The sequence below is a fragment of the Nerophis lumbriciformis genome, linkage group LG10 (assembly GCF_033978685.3).
Source record: "Nerophis lumbriciformis linkage group LG10, RoL_Nlum_v2.1, whole genome shotgun sequence".
NCBI classification, from domain to species: Eukaryota; Metazoa; Chordata; class Actinopteri; order Syngnathiformes; family Syngnathidae; genus Nerophis; species Nerophis lumbriciformis.
Window position 1 is genome coordinate 40,354,023 of NC_084557.2, and position 24,978 is coordinate 40,379,000.

At 38.6% G+C, this 24,978-nt stretch overlaps 1 long non-coding RNA gene across 1 annotated transcript in view; it reads left to right on the plus strand.

Annotated features, from left to right (window-relative positions):
• Positions 1-24,718, plus strand: part of LOC133612314 (uncharacterized) — a 48,090-nt gene extending 23,372 nt beyond the window's left edge. Inside the window, exons 3-5 of the long non-coding RNA XR_009816105.1 lie at positions 3,663-3,693; positions 24,324-24,403; positions 24,705-24,718. This is a non-coding gene — a long non-coding RNA (uncharacterized lncRNA). The remainder of the gene's footprint in view (positions 1-3,662; positions 3,694-24,323; positions 24,404-24,704) is intronic.
• The last annotated feature ends 260 nt before the right edge of the window (positions 24,719-24,978 follow it).

The window sequence follows — 24,978 nt, forward strand, 5'->3', positions numbered from 1 at the left end:
CGCTGCTTTAAAAGGTACTTGAATTGATGTAGACAAAGTTTAGCTGGCTGACTTTGGCTTAAAATGATAGTTCAAGTTATTTTTCACAAAACTTTGTCTCACTCTTGTTAACAAAGCACATCCTCCCTCCAACTGTCCGACATTGTGTCTTTAAATGCTGGCGGATCTTTGATGCACTGCCATAAAAACAAGGTCCACTTTGCAAAATGAGCGAAGTATTCATGTTTTCAACAAGAATAAGAGGAAATATCCTCACACTTTTCATTTTAGCCCTGGCCATGTTTTTGCGAGTGACACACTTCCGCCCGGAAAAAAAAAACTAGTGATGACGTCACGACTATTGTCGACAAATATATAATCGTCTGCTACAAATTTTATTGTAGACAATGTCGACTAATTGTTGCAACCCTAAATGTTACAGTGGCCAAAAATATTACCCTGCCGTGTTTTCAATGAATATTTTGGCCTACTGTGCTATTGCGTTGTAATGTTGGTCATTATGGTGGTACTTGGAGAGCAAGGTGTTATCTGAGGTAGTACTTGGTGCAAAAGTTAGAGAACCACTGGTTTTATTTATACACAGTGGCGGGCCATGCGTTTCCCACCTAGGCCTTCAGTGATGTCCTGTGTCCAATGATTACCTCTCAAAATACCATCATTTATGTCACCACATGACCATTGCTGGAGAAATTCTATACAAAAACACACATATGCACTACTGTCCATTGAAATAAATCAACAGTATACAAAACAAGTTATTTTCTGGCGCATTTAAAAATCAATAAACCCGCATCAGCAATTAAAACATATCTTATGTGGTACTGTCTAAATTAAAATTGCAAAAAACATATTAAATGTGAAGAAATAACGAAATAATTTAAGACCAATGTCTTGAAAAAATATATCACTCTTGAATCAACACAGTAGTTAATACTATGATCAATGTTAATTAAAAACTAAATGTGGGATATAAATAATAATGGAAGTATAATTGTTTGTATATAGTATATAATTGGCGCAAAGGTTTAAAGGGGAACATTATCACAATTTCAGAAGGGTTAAAACCATTAAAAGTCAGTTCCCAGTGGCTTATTTTATTTTTCGAAGTTTTTTTCAAAATTTTACCCATCACACAATATCCCTAAAAAAAGCTTCAAAGTGCCTGATTGTAACCATCGTTATATACACCCGTCCATTTTCCTGTGACGTCACATAGTGATGCCAACACAAACAAACATGGCGCATAGAACAGCCAGCTATAGCGACATTAGCTCGGATTCAGACTCGGATTTCAGCGGCTTAAGCGATTCAACAGATTACGCATGTATTGAAACGGATGGTTGTAGTGTGGAGGCAGGTAGCGAAAACGAAATTGAAGAAGAAACTGAAGCTATTGAGCCATATCGGTTTGAACCGTATGCAAGCGAAACCGACGAAAACGACACGACAGCCAGCGACACGGGAGAAAGCGAGGACGAATTCGGCGATCGCCTTCTAACCAAAGATTGGTATGTGTTTGTTTGGCATTAAAGAAAACTAACAACTATGAACTAGGTTTACAGCATATGAAATACATTAGGCAACAACATGCACTTTGAGAGTGCAGACAGCCCAATTTTCATCAATTAATATATTTTGTAGACATACCCTCATCCGCTATCTTTTCCTGAAAGCTGATCTGTCCAGTTTTGGAGTTGATGTCAGCAGGCCAGGGAAGCTAGGGTCGATATTCTTCTCTTGATCATCTTCGGTGGCATAAGGGACGGTGTGAGCCAAGACATCCAGGGGGTTCAGCTCGCTCGTCTGCGGGAACAAACTGCCGCCATTGCTTGCCGTGCTACCGAGGTCTTTTGTCCCTGAATTGCTCACACACTCCGGCAGATTCAATGGGGGTCTGGCGGCACATTTCTTTGACTTTATCGTTGGAAATGCATCTGCTTTGAGTGTCGCAGGATATCCACACATTCTTGCCATCTCTGTCGTAGCATAGCTTTCGTCGGTAAAGTGTGCGGAACAAACGTCCAATTTCTTGCCACTTTCGCATCTTTGGGCCACTGGTGCAACTTGAATCCATCCCTGTTCGTGTTGTTACACCCTCCGACAACACACCGACGAGGCATGATGTCTCCAAGGTACGGAAAACAGTCGAAAAAACGGAAAATAACAGAGCTGATTTGACTCGGTGTTTGTAGTGTGTTTGAGAAAATGGCGGATTGCGTCCCGTTGTGACGTCATCGCTCCGAGAGCGGATAATAGAAAGACGTTTAATTCGCCAAAATTCACCCATTTAGAGTTCGGAAATCGGTTAAAAAAATATATGGTCTTTTTTCTGCAACATCAAGGTATATATTGACGCTTACATAGGTCTGGTGATAATGTTCCCCTTTAACATGTGTACAAGGATATTTCACATGCCTTTACTGTGTATATAATTGAACAGCGTTTATGTTGTGCACAATGTGTATTTATAATATGTTGTGAAAAGGAAATTTCATAATTTTTGGAAGCTCATTTTGTATTTGACTTTGTTAATAGAGTTAGGAGCAATAAGTGTTCAACTTCAGCCTAAACCCTTTCAGTCTGCAACATTTTCAATTTATGTATGTACAACTGTTTGTTTATGTAAAACGGTTTGTTTATTTTGTTGACTGTTGACCGAAGAAATAATAATAAACTAAACAAATTGTAGAACACATTCGAGCTTTCGGGGTTGGGCGACATGGTCTCACAAGATGTAGTTTCTCTTTAAAAATCCTTCTTGAAAATGGCCTTGCAAATATATGTCTTGTCTTGTCTAATCATAAAAGATCTCAGCCGAGGCGTGTTGTCTGAGTTCTTAAAGTTTACTCCACAGCGTGCTCATCAAAAACATCCCGCTGCTCGCATGTCTACATTCAACAATCTAAACGGGGCTACTGCGCATGCTCTTTACTACTGTGGCATGCTGGGTAATGGAGTTCTTATGTTACCTAGCTCATAACATCACATTATATATCTGCCTTTGGCCAGCCAGAAGGCCTTATTGACAACAACTCGTGATCTGATTGGCTATCGCAACTGTCTGTCAAATGTTTGTGACGGACGCCTGCATTGTTGATTCTGAAGGCCTCGGGCAGATTTGGTACAGCATGGCAACATAAGCTAGCTGAATTCTGATTGGATAAAAACTCTATAACCTAAAAACAACAGCATAGGAAGGAGCATAATATGACATGAAGAGAGCGTTTAGATATTTAGGGAAAGTAAATAAAAAAATCACTTTTATCTTTAATTATGATCATGATTTCTGGTTGTTAGGCCAGCAGAGAAGGCCTTGCTGGCCCTGATGGCACACCACTGTTTATACATGATTATACAATGTTTGTCAGGTATTTGTTCATCTTTAGTCTCTGTATTTATTGTATTTTTTTATTTTTATTCGTCTATTTTTTTTAGATCCATATTTTTTTACACTTTGTCTTTTCTTCTTTTATTTTTCTCCTTCCATTTCTACATGTGAAATCTACTGTATCTACGTATATTCTTTTCTTCCTCTATTACAAAATGGTCAAATTAAAACATGGCAAGTGAAGCCTGTAATTGTTGCTCATGCATCACGGCACAGGAGTGCACTTGTAAGAAGGCTTGGCGCTGACATGTGCTTTTTGTCTCAATCAGGACAGAAGATCCCTTGGCAGATGATGAGAAAAGAAGGTAATTTTTTTTACGACTTGAGGCTCATTTAAATTGTCCGTTTATAATTGTGAATATATGATAACACCTTTTGTCATCCATCCATCCATCCATTTTCTACCGCTTATTCCCTTCGGGGTCGCGGGGGGCGCTGGAGCCTATCTCAGCTACAATGATGGTTTTAATTGAGCAAGCCCTATGAGTTGTGGTCAAAATGCATTGGAAGACATGCAAGCACACGTGTAATAAATAAATCCTCAAAGTTTGATCATGACTAGACAAAAGGTAAGGACTTTCAGACAATTAGTTACTTAGTCCCGCTCTTTACATTGGCATGTTGCTTGATGGCGGCCATGATTTCCATCTTAATCACGCTCGCATTTTACACACACATGTGCTTGTCAGTCCCCTAAAGGTTTGTACAAACCCCGTTTCCATATGAGTTGGGAAATTGTGTTAGATGTAAATATAAACGGAATACAATGATTTGCAAATCCTTTTCAACCCATATTCAATTGAATGCACTACAAAGACAAGATATTATTATATATATATATATTTTTTGCAAATAATAATTAACTTAGAATTTCATGGCTGCAACACGTGCCAAAGTAGTTGGGAAAGGGCATGTTCACCACTGTGTTACATGGCCTTTCCTTTTAACAACACTCAGTATACGTTTGGGAACTGAGGAGACACATTTTTTAAGCTTCTCAGGTGGAATTATTTCCCATTCTTGCTTGATGTACAGCTTAAATTGTTCAACAGTCCGAGGGTCTCTGTTGTGGTATTTTAGGCTTCATAATGCGCCACATATTTTCAATGGGAGACAGCTCTGGACTACAGGCAGGCCAGTCTAGTACCCGCACTCTTTTACTATGAAGCCACGTTGATGTAACACGTGGCTTGGCATTGTCTTGCTGAAATAAGCAGGGTGTCCATGGTAACGTTGCTTAGATGGCAACATATGTTGCTCCAAAACCTGTATGTACCTTTCAGCATTAATGGCGCCTTCACAGATGTGTAAGTTACCCATGTCTTGGGCACTAATACACCCCCATACCACCACAGATGCTGGCTTTTCAACTTGGCGCCTATAACAATCCGGATGGTTCTTTTCCTCTTTGGTCCGGAGGACACAACGTGCACAGTTTCCAAAAACAATATGAAATGTGGACTTGTCAGAACACAGAACACTTTTCCACTTTGTATCAGTCCATCTTAGATGAGCTCAGGCCCAGCGAAGCCGACGGCATTTCTGGGTGTTGTTGATAAACAGTTTTTGCCTTGCATAGGAGAGTTTTAACTTGCACTTACAGATGTAGCGACCAACTGTAGTTACTGACAGTGGGTTTCTGAAGTGTTCCTGAGCACATGTGGTGATATCCTTTACACACTGATGTCGCTTGTTGATGCAGTACAGCCTGAGGGATCGAAGGTCACGGGCTTAACTGCTTACGTGGAGTGATTTCTCCAGACCCTCTGAACCCATCCATCCATCCATCCATCCATCTTCTTCCGCTTATCCGAGGTCGGGTCGCGGGGGCAGCAGCCTAAGTAGGGAAGCCCAGACTTCCCTCTCCCCAGCCACTTCGTCCAGCTCCTCCCGGGGGATCCCGAGGCGTTCCCAGGCCAGCCGGGAGACATAGTCTTCCCAACGTGTCCTGGGTCTTCCCCGTGGCCTCCTACCGGTCGGACGTGCCCGAAACACCTCCCGAGGGAGGCGTTCGGGTGGCATCCTGACCAGATGCCCGAACCACCTCATCTGGCTCCTCTCGATGTGGAGGAGCAGCGGCTTTACTTTGAGCTCCCCCCGGATGACAGAGCTTCTCACCCTATCTCTAAGGGAGAGCCCCGCCACCCGGCGGAGGAAACTCATTTCGGCCGCTTGTACCCTTGATCTTGTCCTTTTGGTCATGACCCAAAGCTCATGACCATAGGTGAGGATGGGAACGTAGATCTCTGAACCCTTTGATGATATTACGGACCGTAGATGGTGAAATCCCTAAATTCCTTGCAATAGCTGGTTGCAAAAGGTTTTTCTTAAACTGTTCAACAATTTGCTCACGCATTTGTTGACAAAGTGGTGACCCTCGCCCCATCCTTGTTTGTGAATGCCTGAGCATTTCATGGAATCTACTTTTATACCCAATCATGGCACCCACCTGTTCCCAATTTGCCTGTTCACCTGTGGGATGTTCCAAATAAGTGTTTGATGAGCATTCCTCAACTTTATCAGTATTTATTGCCACCTTTCCAAACTTCTTTGTCACGTGTTGCTGGCATCAAATTCTAAAGTTAATGATTATTTGCAAAAAAAAAAAGTTTATCAGTTTGAACATCAAATATGTTGTCTTTATAGCATATTCAACTGAATATGGGTTGAAAATGATTTGCAAATCATAGTATTCTGTTTATATTTACATCTAACACAATTTCCCAACTCATATAGAAACGGGGTTTCTACCAAATTTTGTATTGATTTTGCTAATTGAACTAAAGTTACAGCTGGTGTTTTGTGGTTGTGTTTTATTTTTCACAAACACACACACACACACACACACACACACACACACACACACACACACACACACACATCACACACGCGCACACACACACACACACACACACACACACACACACACACACACACACACACACACACACACACACACACCCTCATTCTTGTATTTGTTACCTTCTTGAGACCTCCGAAAAATGCCTACCTTTTCAGGACCAGCCTTTCCAGACATATAGAGATTTGTATTTACAACATTAATAATATATACATACTGTGCAAATATAAAAAAGCTTGTTGTGAAAAATTAGTTGGAATTTCACAGGGAAAAGGTCACAATTTCACAAGAAAAACTTAGAATTTTAGCAGTGTTATAATAAAAGTCGTAATTTTACTCAACGCAAGTCAAAATTTTAAAAGAAAAACTGAACATTTGTGCAATATTATGATAAAAGTTGGAATTTTATTCAACAACAGTCGCAATTTTACAAAAAAAGCTTGTTGTGAAAAATTTGTTGGAATTTCACAAGGAAAAGGTCACAATTTCACAAGAAAAACTTAGAATTTTGGCAGTGTTATAATAAAAGTCATAATTTTACTCAACGCAATTTTACCTACTCAGTGGCCTAGTGGTTAGAGTGTCCGTCCTGAGATCGGTAGGTTGGGAGTTCAAATCCCGGCCGAGTCATACCAAAGACTATAAAAATGGGACCCATTACCTCCCTGCTTGGCACTCAGCATCAAGGGTTGGAATTGGGGGTTAAATCACCAAAATGATTCCCGGGCGCAGCCACCGCTGCTGCCCACTGCTCCCCTCACCTCCCAGGGGGTGATCAAGGGTGATGGGTCAAATGCAGAGAATAATTTCGCCACACCTAGTGTGTGTGTGACAATCATTGGTACTTTAACTTTTTAACTTTAAAATTTTAAAAGAAAAACTGAACATTTGTGCAATATTATGATAAAAGTTGGAATTTTATTCAATAACAGTCGCAATTTTACAAGAAAAGCTTAAAATGTTGGCAATTTTATGAAAAGAGTCCTAATTTACTCGACAAAAGTCACAATTTTATAAGAGAACTTTCAAATATTTGCAATATTATAATAATAATCTTGGCAAAATTATGTCAAAAGTCATAATTTTACTCAAAAAATGTCACTGTTTTACAAGAAAAAAAAAGGGCAATATTGTGATAAAAGTCCGAATTTTATACGACATATTGCATTAAAAAGTGATAATTTTACATTAAAAAAAGTTATCATTTTACGAAAAAAATATTGCAATATTACAGAAACAGAAAGAATATGACACATTGTTCCCAATTTTATAAGAAAAAAGTCGACACATTGTGAGTAAAAGACTGCTTTTAGTTTTTTGTTTGTAATTGGTTTTTATTCTTCATTATTTACTTCGTTATTACAGTATGGGGAGGTGGGTCAATTGCAAAGAATTAAAAAAAAACCCAGACATCATTACCAATCATAAATCTTTACTATGCTGTCACATTTGTCGCTTGATTGATGTACACAACAACCGAGACATGAATGAGATTAGCCCGATGAAAGTAGTCAAGAATTTAAAGGGGCCCTGTTGTGCAAAACCAACTTTTCTTACCTATTGGTACCTGTTTTTGAGTATTTGGGATCTGCATAAGTCTCGAAAATTTGAAATCAAACCATGGAGGAATGGTGGAGATATTTATAAAACAACCTTGCCTTCCTTCATACTTCATCCAAATGAGCCGTTTGGAATTTGCCCAACTTGTGACGTTTTTCCCATGAGTGACGACAGCGGATATCTCCATATATGGTAGAAATGTACTCAGAGTGCTTTGGGCTAGTCCCCCATTGTAGTCGCCAGAGGTGGGACCAAGTCATTGCTTTGCAAGTCACAAGTAAGTCTCAAGTCTTTGCCCTCAAGTCTCGAGTCAAGTCCCGAGTCAAGACAGGCAAGTCCGAGTCAAGTCCAAAGTCAAGACTGGAAAGTCTCAAGTCAAGTCCCAAGTCCTGCATTTTGAGTTTCGAGTCCTTTCAAGTCGTTTTAACCACAGACTAATGTATTTACACAGATTGTGTATGCTTTTAAAACGCTGTATTTATTTATTAAAACAAGTGCATTTGAAATTGCAGGGGAAAAGATAGTGATGACATTGCACTTAAAAATAGCACCATTAACCAGTCATTTTAAACATGTAACTCATTCCTTCACAGAATAAACACATTTGAAAAAACAAGTGCAACTGTACTTATTTGCACAAAAGTGTTAACATTGTATTTCCATGGCATATTGCATTGTAACTAGTTCCACAGCAGTTTCTATCCTGTTCTTACCTTATCTCATTGATCTCATCTCATACTGTATGTGTGTTGATGTGTGCGTACACTTAAAAACATAACAAATATATGAACATAACAATGAACAGAGTTGTACTTTTTAGATGTCAGGGCCCTATGCAATATGTACACATATTCTTAATATAGTCTACATTTTAACTGACCTTTATTTGACTATGTTTGTCTTTTTGTAGGTGGCTAAAATACACGGTGCTGCTGACCGCCGTCTAACGTTACGTTACTGTGTGTGATACATTGACTAACGTAATGTTACTGTGTGTGATACATTGACTAACGTTATGTTACTGTGTGTGATACATTGACTAACGTAACGTTATGTGTAGGTACCTCATGCAACCCTGCTTAAAAAAAATCACTTGACAAAAAGTATGAATAAGGGAGCGAACTGCAGTGGACGCAACATATTGCCATGTTTGCAATGACGTTATAACCATAGACATCTTATAAGTAGACGCAGCATTGGTTGCTGTGACGTGGCAATTTGGCCGCAACCTTGAAGTGGTGATGAGGAGCTGGCGAGCAGCCTAAACTGACAGTTGACAGGTAGAAAACAAAGATGGTGTTCAGCGTTTTCCTGCTCAAATGAGCGGACTGTTGAAAATAGGAATCGGGGAATTACTTTTCACAAGTAAGATTTAACATTAACGTACTATTGGTTGTATTTTATGAAAAGAATATTAGCACATAGTTGAGAAGGAGCAAAGATCTTCAATATTTGTATGTGAAAATCACAAATAAATCTTCTGGGGGAGGATGACGCCCCTACAGGGGTTTGTTTTACAAACTTTCTGCCCCACCTAAAACAAAATTCACCAGCCGCCCCTGATTATGATGCGTTCTCATTTTAGGCAAAGTATAAGACAATACTTTCTTAACAGTATAATTGTAACCAGGAATAAGTCTTCAAGTAACAATATTCAAATACTAACATCCATCCATCCATTGGTGGTTTTAGCTGATGTAAAGACTTTCAGGTGTTTATATATGTTTATGTTTAAGTATTTGGCAGACGCTTTTATCCAAAGCGACTTACATAAAAAATACATATAAAACAATCACTGCAAACATTATCATTTAAGGGAAGAATGTAATAGAAAATATAAATACAAAGTGTCAAGACAGAATAAACTCTCTGCTGCTGCAGCAACAGAGATACAGTCTACAGGTCCCTAAGATATATAGATATCTAATGTATTCATGCATTGTTTATGTAGGATACACGCATGTATATATAACCTAATCATATTGTTTCTTCAATTTAAAAATAGTTTACCGTTTTTTCCCCCTTCTCTGGGATTATATTCCCAGTTTTGATCTCGGACGTCTGGTCACTTATAGCGTATAAGAATATTATATTACTGTTAAGCAAACTATGAATAATAAAACACGCCAAAACATGTGTCTGTTATCATAGCTACACGTATGACAAAAAGGGGGTGAAAATCAGTGGTATTCAGTGAGGTAAGATTAATTAAATGCGCTGACAGTTCATTGCTCCTGCCAAATGAATTGCACAGAATGGAGCGGATCACCACTCCAAGATGGCGGCCACGCGTCTCGTCTGCGCCAGTAGGCAGTAGCGCTCCATGCTGCGTCTACTTATAAGATGTTTATGGTTATAACGTTAGCAGTGAGTTTGCAGCCTCACTGATTTAACTACACAGCAAATTAAAGTCACGTTACTTAGCCAATAAACGTTATCTTACATTCAAAACTTACCCTTATTTGTGCAACTTCAAATGTCGAACGAAGTTGGAAGTTGTTGCGTCTCCATCTGTAATATTCGAACTCCGTGATTTGCATACGGCAATTCGTTTTTTGTTGACCAAGTCGTAGTTTTTATACCCGAACGAAACCAACTTTGGCATAATTGTTTATCACTGGCACGTTGTTGGACAACTCTTGTTCATTGGTGCTCCTGCAATTTGATTGGATGAATGCTGCGTGATGAAAACAACGTAGATCTAATTTGATTGGCTGTTGTACTGACAGCACACCAGCTGACAGGAACAACACGCTGATAGACGGACGAAGAAAATGAAAAATACGGAGCGCTCCCAAATAACTTTTTAAGCTTTGGATTTTGGGGAAAGTGGCAAGTCATGTCAAGTCATGTCAAGTCAAAAGGCTCAAGTCCAAGTGAAGTCACAAGTCATTGATGTTAAAGTCTAAGTCGACTTGCAAGTCTCTTTACATTTTGTCAAGTCGGGTCTAAAGTCATCAAATTCATGACTCGAGTCTGACTCGAGTCCAAGTCATGTGACTCGAGTCCACACCTCTGGTAGTCGCTAAGTTCCGTCTTTTTCCTCTATCCTTGTTGTGGGGCAGACTGGCTCGTACACATCAAATCAAATCAAACTTTTTTTAATATAGACTTTTCATCTGCTGTACAAAACAAAACAAACAAAAACAAAAAACAATAATAGAAGAAGAGAAGAAAACACACACACACACACACACACACAAATATATATATATATATATATATATATATATATATATATATATATATATATATATATATATATATATATATATATATTTATATATATATATATATATATATATATATACATATCGAAAAGTATCGAAATACATTTTGGTATTGGGACAACCCTAATATACACACACACACACATATATATATATATATATATATATATATATATATATATATATGTATATTAGGTAGGTCTGGTATCGGGACAGCCCTAATATACATGTATATGTATATATATATATATGTATATGTATATATATATATATATATATATATATATATATATATATATATATGTATATATATATATATATATATATATATATATATATATATATATATATATATGCATATTAGGGTTGTCCCGATACCAACATTTTGGTACCGGTACCAAAAAGTATTTCGATACTTTTCGATATATATATATATATGTGTGTGTGTGTGTGTGTGTGTGTGTGTGTGTGTGTGTGTGTGTGTGTGTGTTTTCTTCTGTTCTTCTATTATTGTTTTTTGTTTTTGTTTGTTTTGTTTTGTATATATATATATATATATATATATATATATATATATATATATATATATATATATATATATATATATATATATATATATGTATGTATATTTGGGTTGTCCCGATTTACCAAAATGTATTTGGATACTTTTCGATACTTTTCTAAATAAAGGTGACCACAAAAAATGCCATTATTAGCTTTATTTTAACGAAAAATCTTTACAATACATCAAACATATGTTTCTTATTGCAATTTTGTCGTTAAATAAAATAGTGAACATACTAGACAACTTGTCTTTTAGTAGTAAGTAAACAAACAAAGGCTCCTAATTAGTCTGCTGACGTATGCAGGAAGATATTGCGCGTCATTTATCATTCTATTATGTTGTCAATATTATGAAGGAAAAGCTGTAAAAATTGATTATTAATCTACTTGTTCATTTACTGTTAATATCTGCTTACTTTCTGTTTTAACATGTTCTATCTACACTTCTGTTAAAATGTACGCTCGTGTACTTGGTATCATTACAGTGGATGTCAGGTGTAGATCCACCCATGGCGTTTGTTTACATTAAGACGCCAGTGAGCTATTGTATCCTCCTACGGTGTGTAGTGAAACATGTTTAGCTATTCCTCGTCCTGCAGTGATAATGATACGTGCAAGAAACGTACTTTATTTGTCACCATGGAGGCAAGGATTAGTGATTTAGAAGTAGCTAAAACACTGCAGACTGCAGATGAATGTTAGCTCCTTGCTAGCTAGCTATGTCTTAAAGCAGTGGTGCCCAACCACCGGGCCACGGCCCGGTACCGGTCCGTGGATCGATAGGTACCAGGCCGCACAAGAAATAAAAAAAATAAAAATAAAATATATATATATGTATATGTATATATTTTCTTATTTTTATTTTTATTAAATCAACCTAAAAAACACAAGATACACTTACAATTAGTACACTAACCCAAAAAACCTCCCTCCCCCACTTACACTCATTCACACAAAAGGGTTGTTTTTTTCTGTGGTAAATTTTAAATGTGCTTTATAAATAAAGTTGATTTGATTTGATTTGATTCTGTTATTAATATTTCTGGTTCCTACATTATATATCAATATAGATCAATACAGTCTGCAGGGAAACAGTCTGTAAGCACACGATTGTATTTTTTTCTGACAAAAAAAAACAAAAAACAAAAAAACATACCTCCAAACCCCCCCGTTGCCATTTCTAATACAAAGTAGCGCATAGTTTTAACTTATATATGTCAGTCGACTCCATATGGAAGCGCTGAAATCTACAACATGGCTGACGGGGTTGGCACACAGTGGAAGTGGAGGCACGTAAATAAGACCGCCCTAAAACGGTGCACCTCGAAGAGACGGTCAGAAAGCGAGCTGACGGGGGTCTGGAAAAAATGATCCACGCAAAAAGAAGTGTTTTAAATGTAGGGGAAAAAATCATTATACAACCCTTTTAAAGACAGACATTGGGGACGTTGAAATGGTGAGCTAAAAATAGTAGGAGTTGAATGATGGAATAATAATGAAAGGTATAAAGTAGTAAATGACTATAATCCATGGAAGAAAGTAGAAATTAATCAATATTAGAGCACTTAAGTGTGGTGACTTTAATGCACATACTATGTAGCTCAGTGTGGGATGACAGTAATGGAGAAACATTGAAATCATTTTTGGAGGGAAAATAATTGGTGTGTTTGCATGAAAAGTGGGGATGCAACAGAAACAGCAATCGATGTAACAATAGTGTCACAAGGGTTTGCAGCAAAGTGAAAAAGGCAGCACTCTAGGAAGTAATCATTACTCATTCAAATCAACATAAATAAGGACAGTCAGCGGTAAAAAGTAAGGAAGATGGAAGTACAATCAGGCTAACTAAGAATCAATTTAGAATAATTATGGACATGGAATTAAGGGAAATTGATATAAATCAGGATATAGATCATCTTAAAGCAGATAAAACCAAGGGCGGAGGAAGATAGCGCCATGCTGCACACAGGAAGGCACAGACACAATGAAAGAACGGAATAAAGTATTCTGAATATTAAGGAGAACATTTTCAGGATGTGATTCAGCATAAGAGGAAAACAGCTAAATCAGTGGTCCCCAACCTTTTTGTAACTGCGGACCGGGGGGTATTTATTTATTTTTTTAATTTTTTTTTGTCATAAAAAAATACAATCATGTGTGCTTACGGACTGTATCTCTGCAGACTGTATTGATCTATAGTGATATATAATGTAGGAACCAGAAATATTAATAAAAGAAAGCAACAACCCTTTTGTGTGAATGAGTGTGCATGAGTGTAAATGGGGGAGGGAGGTTTTTTGGATTGGTGCACTAATTGTAAGTGTATCTTATGTTTTTTATGTTGATTTAATAAAACCTTTTATTTTTATTTTTATTTTATTTATTTGTTTCTAATTTCTTGTGCGGCCCGGTACCAATCGATCCACGGACCGGTACCGGGTTGGGGACAACTGACCACTGAGCTAAATGAGGTATGTGATAAAAAGGACAAAAAAAGAGTTTTGGAGGAAATTTTGTTAGGAAATAAACATAAATACTCCCATTAGTCCAGTGGGTGTGGGGAATGGTGAATAACAGGTTAGAGATTAGGAGAGAACATAAGAATCATGTGTTAAAAGTTACTACAAAACTTAGTAGTTAGTAGGAAATCAATCAATCATCCATCCATCCATCCATTTTCTACCGCTTATTCCCTTCGGGGTCGCGGGGGGTGCTGGAGCCTATCTCAGCTACAATCGGGCGAAAGGTGGGGTACACCCTGGACAAGTCGCCACCTCATCACAGGGCCAACACAGATAGAGAGACAACATTCACACTGACATTCACACACTAGGGACCATTTAGTGTTGTCAATTAACCTATCCCCAGGTGCATGTCTTTGGAGGTGGGAGGAAGCCGTAGTACCCGGAGGGAACCCACGCAGTCACGGGGAGAACATGCAAACTCCACACAGAAAGATCCCGAGCCCGGGATTGAACTCACGACTACTCAGGACCTTCGTATTGTGAGGCAGATGCACTAACCCCTCTTCCACCGTACTGCCCATCAATCAATCAATCAATGTTTATTTATATAGCCCTAAATCACAAGTGTCTCAAAGGGCTGCACAAGCCACAACGACATCCGCGGTACAGAGCCCACATAAGGGCAAGGAAAAACTCACAACCCCAATGGGACGTCGATGTGAATAACTATGAGAAACCTTGGAGAGGACCGCAGATGTGGGTGACCCCCCCCCTCTAGGGGAGACCGGATGCAATGGACGTCGAGTGGGTCTAACATAATATTGTGAAAGTCCAGTCCATAGTGGATCTAACATAATAGTGAGAGTCCAGTCCATAGTGGGGCCAGCAGGAGACCATCTCGAGTGGAGACGGGTCAGCAGCGCAGAGATGTTCCCAACCGATGCACAGGCGAGCGGTCCACCCCGGGTCCCGACTCTGGACAGCCAGCACTTCATCCATGGCCACCAGACCTGTGTCCCCCCCCTCCACAAGGGAGAGGGGGGCAGAGGAGAAAAGAAAAGAAACGGCAGATCAACTGGTCTAAAAGGGGGGTCTATTTAAAGGCTAGAGTATACAAATGAGTTTTAATATGGGCCTTAAATGCTTCTACTGAGGTAGCATCTCTAACTGTTACCGGGAGGGCATTCCATAGTACTTGAGCCCGAATAGAAAACGCTCTATAGCCCGCAGACTTTTTTTGGGCTCTGGGAATCACTAATAAGCCGGAGTTCTTTGAACGCAGATTTCTTGTCGGGACATATGGTACAATACAATCGGCAAGATAGGATGGAGCTAGACCGTGTAGTATTTTATACGTAAGTAGTAAAACCTTAAAGTTACATCTTAAGTGCACAGGAAGCCAGTGCAGGTGAGCCAGTATAGGCGTAATATGATCAAACTTTCTTGTTCTTGTCAAAAGTCTAGCAGCCGCATTTTGTACCAACTATAATCTTTTAATGCTAGACATAGGAAGACCCGAAAATAATACGTTACAGAGACGAGACGTAACGAACGCATGAATAATGATCTCAGTGTCGCTAGTGGACAAAATGGAACAAATTTTAGCGATATTACGGAGACGAAAGAAGGCCTTTTTAGTAACACCTTTAATGTGTGACTCAAACGAGAGAGTTGGGTCGAAGATAATACCCAAATTCTTTACCGAGTCACCTTGTGTAATTGTTTAGTTGTCAAATGTTAAGGTGGTATTATTAAATAGATGTTGGTGTCTAGCAGGACCGATAATCAGCATTTCCGTTTTCTTGGCGTAAATGAAGAAAAGGTAGAACTCTTAGCAAAAACCTTTGTAAAAATGCAAAGCAATGATAATATGAAGAAGGAGACAAGAGAGTAGAAACAATGAACATTTTGGAGAAATGACTGATGATAATGAAATAGTGTCAGAAACACGATTGATTTTCTATGAATGAAATGGTTAGAATATCAAAACGGGTTTTGATTACTGCCCCAGGAAAAGACCAAGTGAGCAATGTTCCCTCTAATTTTTCATGTGTCGGAGCAAAGGCAAAAACTTCCAGAGCACAGTGTGAACAGACTGTGGCCACTGCAGCATCACACCTGCCCCAAACCTGACTTCATAACAAGTTCAATCTTTTGTTATGATCATCGAATGACAGCAGTCATTTTCATGAGATTATTTTCTAATTGAAGTGAATTCCAATGAAAATAACAACAACATCTTGTTTTTCATGATCTATGTACCAGCGTGTCTCGGTGGGGGTTCTACTTTGGAAACAAATTCTACCCCATCTCATTTATTTCACCTTAAAACATTCTCATGTTGCACAATGAGATGTAAGCATGGGATAGAGTGTATAGATTCCTGTAACTTTCTGTCTGTAAAATATATCTTTTTATGAGCATTTCTGTAATCTAGTAACCACATTTCATGATTAATATCCATAAATTAACATTTTTAATAAATGACAGTAGAATAAGCACACATCAGATTGAGGAGTCATAGTGTAATGACCTGGAATTTACACTTAATATGTAGTGTTGGAGTTGTCCGACTTTTTGTGTGGCCCTAAACACTGACACGACAGATGCCAACGATTTGGTCTTGGCCCAGTTTGTATGGCACAAAATGACCAGTTTTGCTAGATAGACGATTTTTTACTCATGTTTTTGTTGTTGTTACAGCCGAAAATAAAAAGTTTTTGCTCCGTAAAAGTGATTGATGGAATTGATGTCCTCTTTAAAGCATCTCGAAAGACCTCACAATGAACAGTGTTGACGATTATTGTTTTATTAGTGGTCAGCTTGAAGCGTCCCTCTGTCTTCGACTCCCATGTCGTCATGTGACATGAGTGTCTGTTATGATTTCGCTTACTAGTTTCGATGACCCGCCTTATTTTGCCTCTGATTTGCCAGTCCGCAATGTTTGGCCCTAACCTTAGCCAATTGTGACTCATCATACCAACACCAACCAATCATCATGGATGTTCTCTGTATGGATGGATGTACTCATTCATCCAGGTCATTGGATTTTCTAAAAATGTTTTTTTTGGGCTGGATTCACAGTCCATTTTCTCTCTTCGTATCTTTTATGTAAGCTACCAAGCAACATGGGTTTAAGGCCCTGTCTACATTAAGCCGTATAACTCCTTAAACGAATAATTATTTAGCCTAAGCCCAGTGTCAGCCACACTAACCCATCGTTTAAGGTCCCCCTCCTTGGAAATGTTTTTACACGGGTAAGTGCGCCGTGTATTTCTTGAATCTCCGGCTCTTAACTTTGTATGGACTCATCGATCGTTTACAAACTGAGTTCGGAAAGGAAGTGACGCCAGAAATACTGTGGCCCACACAGGAAGTGATGTCAGAAAGAACGCGCCACAGCCAGCTTCATAACAGACGCTTGTGGAAATCACACATGAAGACCTTAAAAGAAGGAAATGCGCGATTGCAGCTATTTGGGATACAACACATCTCAGACGGCAACATAGCAGTTGAGCGACGGTTTTGGATAAGGCCTGGAAGAACGGCAGCCTGGTGGTATATGTTTGTCAACAATTGTGTTGTGCCACAGGAACGGCAAGAGAACTTTCCAATGTCCAAGTCAGCTGTGATTCAACTTATCAAAAAAATGTGTCTATTTGTCAAAGGGGAGACAACCACAATGCGGGCTCCCGTGGACGAGGGAGTACTATGGAAAACAGCAAATACATTTGGACTGGCAAAGCAGACTATCAGTTATTGTCCGCGATGTATGTCGAGCGATTACTCAACGTCTAGTTTTGTACTCCATTGTGAAGCCATGAAGTGGTTGCGGCCGTCAAGTACGACCGCCAATTTCAGCCTACAAGCACAGTGTCCTGACCAGATATCTACATCCCTAGATTGATTGTTGTAAAATGTTCATTATCACATTGTTTACTTTCACACGTCCATTAAAGATTAAAGATATGATTCATGTATGATGGCTCATGTGTGATTCACTACAATAGGGCTAGTTTAACAGCTGCTGATGGTGAGGCAAGCAAGGTTTACTGTTAAAAGAAATGTGACAATAGGCTACATTGAAACACAGTGTAAGAATACACTTCCAGGTCAGAGGTAACTATGACGCATTTCTTTTCGCACATGCGTACTAGGTCGCGTTGCGCCGGCGGACGGAGGGCAGAGGGGGTCTTAAACGCTGGGTGGCATTGTGGGTGTGTGGACAAGGATAAGGTTCGGTGGGATATAGCCTGGATAACCTTAGCCGGCTTAGTGTAGAAGGGGCCTAAAAGTAGCTAAATTACAGGAAAAGCTACTCGTTTAAAAGCTACCGCCAAGCTACTGGAAAATGTAGTGTAGCTTATTGTACTTCCCATCACTGTCGACAAGCAGGAACATTTTAGTAAAAACTAAGAATGAATACAGTGGAAAATATGAAGTGGAAAGTGAGTATATTAAGTCCAGTACTGTTCTCATTCATGATAAATGAAGAGTTTAGTGTGAAGTGCATGGACTAGTGGGGCGTGGAGGTTATTTCTGCTCATGATGGAGTGATGTGAAAGAGAGGTAGAAATACAGAAAGGAAGATTCAATAAAGGGCAACAGCTCAGGGTTTAAGATTTTCAGTTGGGAAAACTAAAGTCATGAATTTTACAAAAGGGAAGGTTCAAAACGAGCTTCAAATGTAACTTCATGGCAAAGATATAAAAGAGGCACATGTTTTTAAATATTTATTTAAAATATAATTTTTATGGTTTGCTGAACGAATAAACTGGCCAATCCATGTCCGTAAAATTGTGGAGAAAAGTAAAAATGTGTTGAGTATTACGAGGGGAGAAGATTGAGAGGCTCATAGACTGGCACTAAAATAAGTTTAATTTGATCTGTAATTGGTAATGGCTGCATCATTTATCAGTCTGCTTCAAAAACATGACTTGGGAAAATAGACAGGATCCAGTCACAGGCATTAAGGTTTGTGTTGTGGAGCTACGGATCAACCCCAGTGGCAGCGTCACAAGTGGAAATGAAGGAAAAACCTTTAGAAATTCAAATAACCCAACCGTTTATTGGGGACACTTAAAAGGGCCCAGGCAGGGACATCTAACTCATCAAGTACTAATACATTGCCAAGAAAAAGAGTTTCCGATGGAGATTTATGGAAAGACATTCAGATTGATAATATTATAGTTCGCCCCGCAGTTCAAATTCCTGGCATACCGCAGTGGATCCCTGACGTGGATATACAAATATTACAGGATAGGAGCATACTTGCCAACCCTCCCGGATTTTCCGTGAGACTCCCGAAATTCAGCGCCTCTCCCGAAAAACTCCCGGGACAAATTTTCTCCCGAAAATCTCCCGAAATTCAGGCGGACTCAGGTCCATGCGGACCTGAGTCCGCTAACCCACAATATAAACAGCGTACCTGCCCAATCACGTTATAACTGTAGAAGGATGGAGGGCGAGTTCTTGGTTTCTTATGTGGGTTTATTGTTAGGCAGTTTCATTAACGTCCTCCCAGCACGGTAACAACACACAACAACAGCAGTCACGTTCGTCTGCCGTAAACAGCAATGTTGTGACACTCTTAAACAGGACAATACTGCCATCTAGTGCATTTGATGAAAGCCCTTTTGTGCGTGCCACACAGCAATGCATCATCAGAGAGGGTGTTCAGCATGGTTCGAAAAATAGTGACAGAGAATAGAACAAGGATGGACAATTCAACCCTTAACTCAACAATGAGTAGATGAGTGTTATGTGTGTGTATATGTGTAAATAAATGAACACTGAAATTCAAGTATTTATTTTATATATATATATATGTGAATGATTGATGGGTTCTACATGTAAAGCGACTTTGGGTACTTAGAAAAGCGCTATATAAATTTCAGTTATTATTATATATATATATATATATATATATATATATATATATATATATATATATATATATATATACATATATATATATATAAATATATATTTATAGCTAGAATTCACTGAAAGTCAAGTATTTCTTATATATATATATATATATATATATATATATATATATATGAAATACTTGACTTAGTATTTCGTCAAGTATTTCTTATATATATATACATATATATATATATTTTTTTTTATTTTATTTTTTTTTATAGAAAGAGAAAAAAAAAGAAGACAGAGGGGGAAATTGTGGGGACAAGAGGGGGATTAGACAGAGAGACAAAAACAACAACAGCAAACAACAACAACAACAACAATAGAGCAACATCAGCAAATATGACATGTACAAATATGATGGTAAAAGTAATAGCAAATAAGCAGTTAGCGAAAAATAAAAAATAATACAGAAATGACAATGAGCATTATTACACTACAAATGGATCAATACAAATACCAATAGAAATAGCGCTATTGATAATGAACAATACCAATAATTTACCTTTATTATCAACAATACAGTTGTTTAAATGCAACAATACATATACGTAATGATAACTTGAGATACGAAAGAATGCAGAAAAATGGAGGGGGAGAAAGAGAAGCAACCTACATTAACCTTGTAGATTGTTATAGTCACAATAGGTTAAGCTTTGTCAGTGTGCCATGTGTTACACCCAGTTTACCCTAGGGCAACAACGTTAATATATGTTTGATGAAACGTGATTATGTGCATGAGTGTAAGTATGCATATGTACTTGTATATGTACAGAATGTATATATGTGTTTGTACAATGAATGTATATGTACAGAATGTGTATATGTGTTTGTACAGTGAATGTATATGTACAGTATGTGTATGTGTATGTTTGTATATTGAATGTGCGTGTGGATGTACGAACATTAGGTAGGTAAATATGTACTGTATTTGTGTATGTATGTGGGAGCGTAGGTACCTATGTACGTATGTGAGCATATGTGAATTTGCATGTACAATACATTCGACTCCCAGAGTGCGTGGGAGCCAGAGCACGGCCCCATCACCCCCGAGAGCCCAACCCACAAACAGGAGGCGTGGTGCCCAGGGAACCAGGGACCACCGCCCCCACGCATATATACATATATATCAGTATATGAATACTTGACTTGAGAATTCTAGCTGTAAATATACTCCTCCCCTTTTAACCACGCCCCCCCCACCTCCCGAAATCGGAGGTCTCAAGGTTGGCAAGTATGGATAGGAGTTAGATTATATACATTATATATACATTTGCTAAGTAGTTTACCTTTGCTCCTTTAATATATTTGATCCATTATTACAGACGTTTTTTGAGACTGTACTAGTGTTAGATGTCGATGGCGGAGGGTGTGTCAGTCGATCGCCAGCCAGAGATTGAAAAAATAGTCCTAAAAATTAGCGATCATCAATCTTCACCAAGAAGTCACTTTCGTCACTTGATTGACATTCGCGGCACCCGAGGGTCTTGTGAGATGACGCTGGCTGCTGCCAGATCATTATTACCGGGTAACCTTTAAAGGCCTTAGTGGCCACATGCGTGAACAGCACCTTTTAGCTCTTATTTCCAAAATTGTGTACACTACTGAATTGGGGTCTTATGCCGACATATGGACACTTATACTGCTATCTGGTGGTGTCAGAAGCGTATAGCATACAATGGAATTTGGAAAAAAAAGTGTAAAAATAAAAATTTGCATGTCACTACACATGAAGTACACATTTGTATACTTATGGACTAAGTACATCATATTAAAAGATGATTTTTAGTTTTTATTCTAATTAGAGTCCAATAAGCCCAAATAGCAAAGAGAAATAAAAAAAGCATGTAAACAAACAGCTTGGGCCTTAAGAGGTTAAGAAAAATTGACTGAGAGGAGGGCGAGAAACACTTTTTAATGGACTCTCGCGCCGTACCTGCCGTCAAAACTCTAAAGACCAACTGCACAATTCCTACCTTCACAATAAAAACACTGCTTCATCCTGTCTTCACTAACAAAATAAAAGTCTCATAAAGCTAGCAAGCTACGGAGTTTGCCGTCAATGTATTTCTTGTAAAGTGTATAAAAAGGAGTATGGAAGCTTGACAAATAAGATGCCAAAAACCAACCACCTTCATGTGGTATTGGACAGAAAGGAGGACTTTTTTTCTCCTCCATTTTAAAATGTGGACGTTATCAGAACGACTGTCTGATTCCAATCAATGCAAGTCATCAGAATCAGGTAATACACCAACTTATATTCTTGTCTTCATGAAATGAATCTATATGTGTTAAACATGCTTGTATTATCATTAAAAACCTTTAACTTGTTAACTAAAACGTCTCTTTCGTAAGTACAAACTCCGTTTCCATATGAGTTGGGAAATTATGTTAGATATAAATATAAACGGAATGCAATGATTTGCAAATCCTTTTCAACCCATATTCAGTTGAATATGCTACAAAGACAACATATTTGATGTTCAAACTGATAAACATTTTTTTTTGCAAATAATCATTAACTTTAGAATTTGATGCCAGCAACAAGTGACAAAGAAGTTGGGAAAGGTGGCAATAAATACTGATAAAGTTGATGAATGTTCATCAAACACTTATTTGGAACATCCCACAGGTGAACATGCAAGTTGAGAACAGGTGGGTGCCATGATTGGGTATAAAAGTAGATTCCATGAAATGCTCAGTTATTCACAAACAAGGATGGGGCGAGGGTCACTACTTTGTCAACAAATGCGTGAGCAAATTGTTGAACAGTTTAAGAAAAACCTTTCTCAACCAGCTAAAGGATATCACCACATGGGCTCAGGAACACTTCAGAAACCCACTGTCAGTAACTACAGTTGGTCGCTACATCTGTAAGTGCAAGTTAAAACTCTCATATGGAAGGCAAAAACAGTTTATCAACAACACCCAGAAACGCTGTCGGCTTCGCTGGGCCTTAGCTCATCTAAGATGGACTGATACAAAGTGGAAAAGTGTTCTGTGGTCCACATTTCAAATTGTTTTTGGAAATTGTTTTCGGACCAAAGAGGAAAAGAACCATGCGGATTGTTATAGGCGTAAAGTTGAAAAGCCAGCATCTGTGATGGTATGGGGGTGTATTAGTGCCCAAGACATGGGTAACTTACACATCTGTGAAGGCGCCATTAATGTTGAAAGGTACATACAGGTTTTGGAGCAACATATGTTGCCATCCAAGCAACGTTACCATGGACGCCCCTGCTTATTTCAGCAAGACAATGCCAAGCCACATGTTACATCAACGTGGCTTCATAGTAAAAGAGTGCGGGTCTAGACTGGCCTGCCTGTAGTCCAGACCTGTCTCCCATTGAAAATGTGTGGTGCATTATGAAGCCTAAAATACCACAACGGAGAACTGTTGAACAACTTAAGCTGTATATCAAGCAAGAATTGGAAAGAATTCCACCTGAGAAGCTTAAAAAATGTGTCTCCTCCGTTCCCAAACGTTTATTGAGTGTTGTTAAGAGGAAAGGCCATGTAACACAGTGGTGAACATGCCCTTCCCCAACTACTTTGGCATGTGTTGCAGCCATGAAATTCTAAGTTAATTATTATTTGCAAAAAAAAATTAAGTTTATGAGTTTGAACATTAAATATGTTGTCTTTGTAGCATATTCAACTGAATATGGGTTGAAAAGGATTTGCAAATCATTGTATTCCGTTTATATTTACATCTAACACAATTTCCCAACTTATATGGAAACGGGGTTTGTAAATAAATATAAATGATATATATGAACGAGGTAGATCCCCTTGACTTGGTCAACTGAAAAGTAGCTCACCTGGCGAAAAGGTGTGGGCACCTCTGTTAGAGAGTAGCTAAAAACCAGCTTCCCCCACTTGAAACAGTTTAATGAAAAAATATTATTACTTATTTTATTATCTTTTTTTTTTTTCATCTGAAAATCCTGCCATCCTGTCCCTGTTTTGTGCTCACGACTCAGCAAAGTAACTCTGGTCTGAGGGGATGGTGCAGGATCCACCGTAAATCAGACACAGCTTCCCTTTGGTGTCACTTGCCTCCATGGCCGTTGTTATAAAAACGAATGATACACAGATTCCAACCAAACGACTGTATAACCTGCATTTTTTCTGTGGCATGTCTCTGAGGATGAATACTGTGTATCCAGCACCATCCCCCCAGTCTATCTCAGAGTACGAACTGACGGATTTGGATGAGATGGATGTGAAACGTTTTTCTGAATGTCCTGAGAATACAAATGAATAGATGAGTATATCAGACAAACAACTCATGATGATTTCACGGATGTATACTGTCGATTCAGGAACTATGGTGGAGTGTACGTGGGTCTCCCTACAGACCTGAACGCCGTGGCTGCCAGTCAGTCCAAGACTGTCAGAAAAGGTACATTTCCATAAACCCTCCCGCTCATAAGAAAATGGACAACAAAAGAGAAGTGGTTGCCAAACAAGAGAGGCCATTAAACCCCATTTGGCCGGAAGCATGTCTGCCGATGTAGTCCCAGGCCTTTACAATAACGTGTAAAGGGTTTTTACAGCTGCAGAGCAGTTCACACATCTGCTCTGCTAACCTATTCTCTTTCTAATATATTGTGGCAAGACGTGGTTAATGACAATCATCTACTGATTGGGTTCTGTACCCTGCCGTGATGACATTCAATGATTATTTTCTTCTTCTCTTGCAGACTAGCAGGCATTGACGTGGACATCATGACAGGTACGAAGCAGGACCACTCAACCAATCACTCCAGAAATTACTTATTGTGTAGAACAAAAGCCCCTGATAGATTTGACCTTAACCATCTTGTGTCTATATATATTTGTTTCAGGAACACACGGCGGGATAATGACATTGATATGACAATGACAATACAAATAAAAAGATTGCTGTAAAAACTCGCTGTTAGAACGCTGAATAACTAGCTTAGTCTGGCTTGTGTTAGCTCCTTTTCAATATCA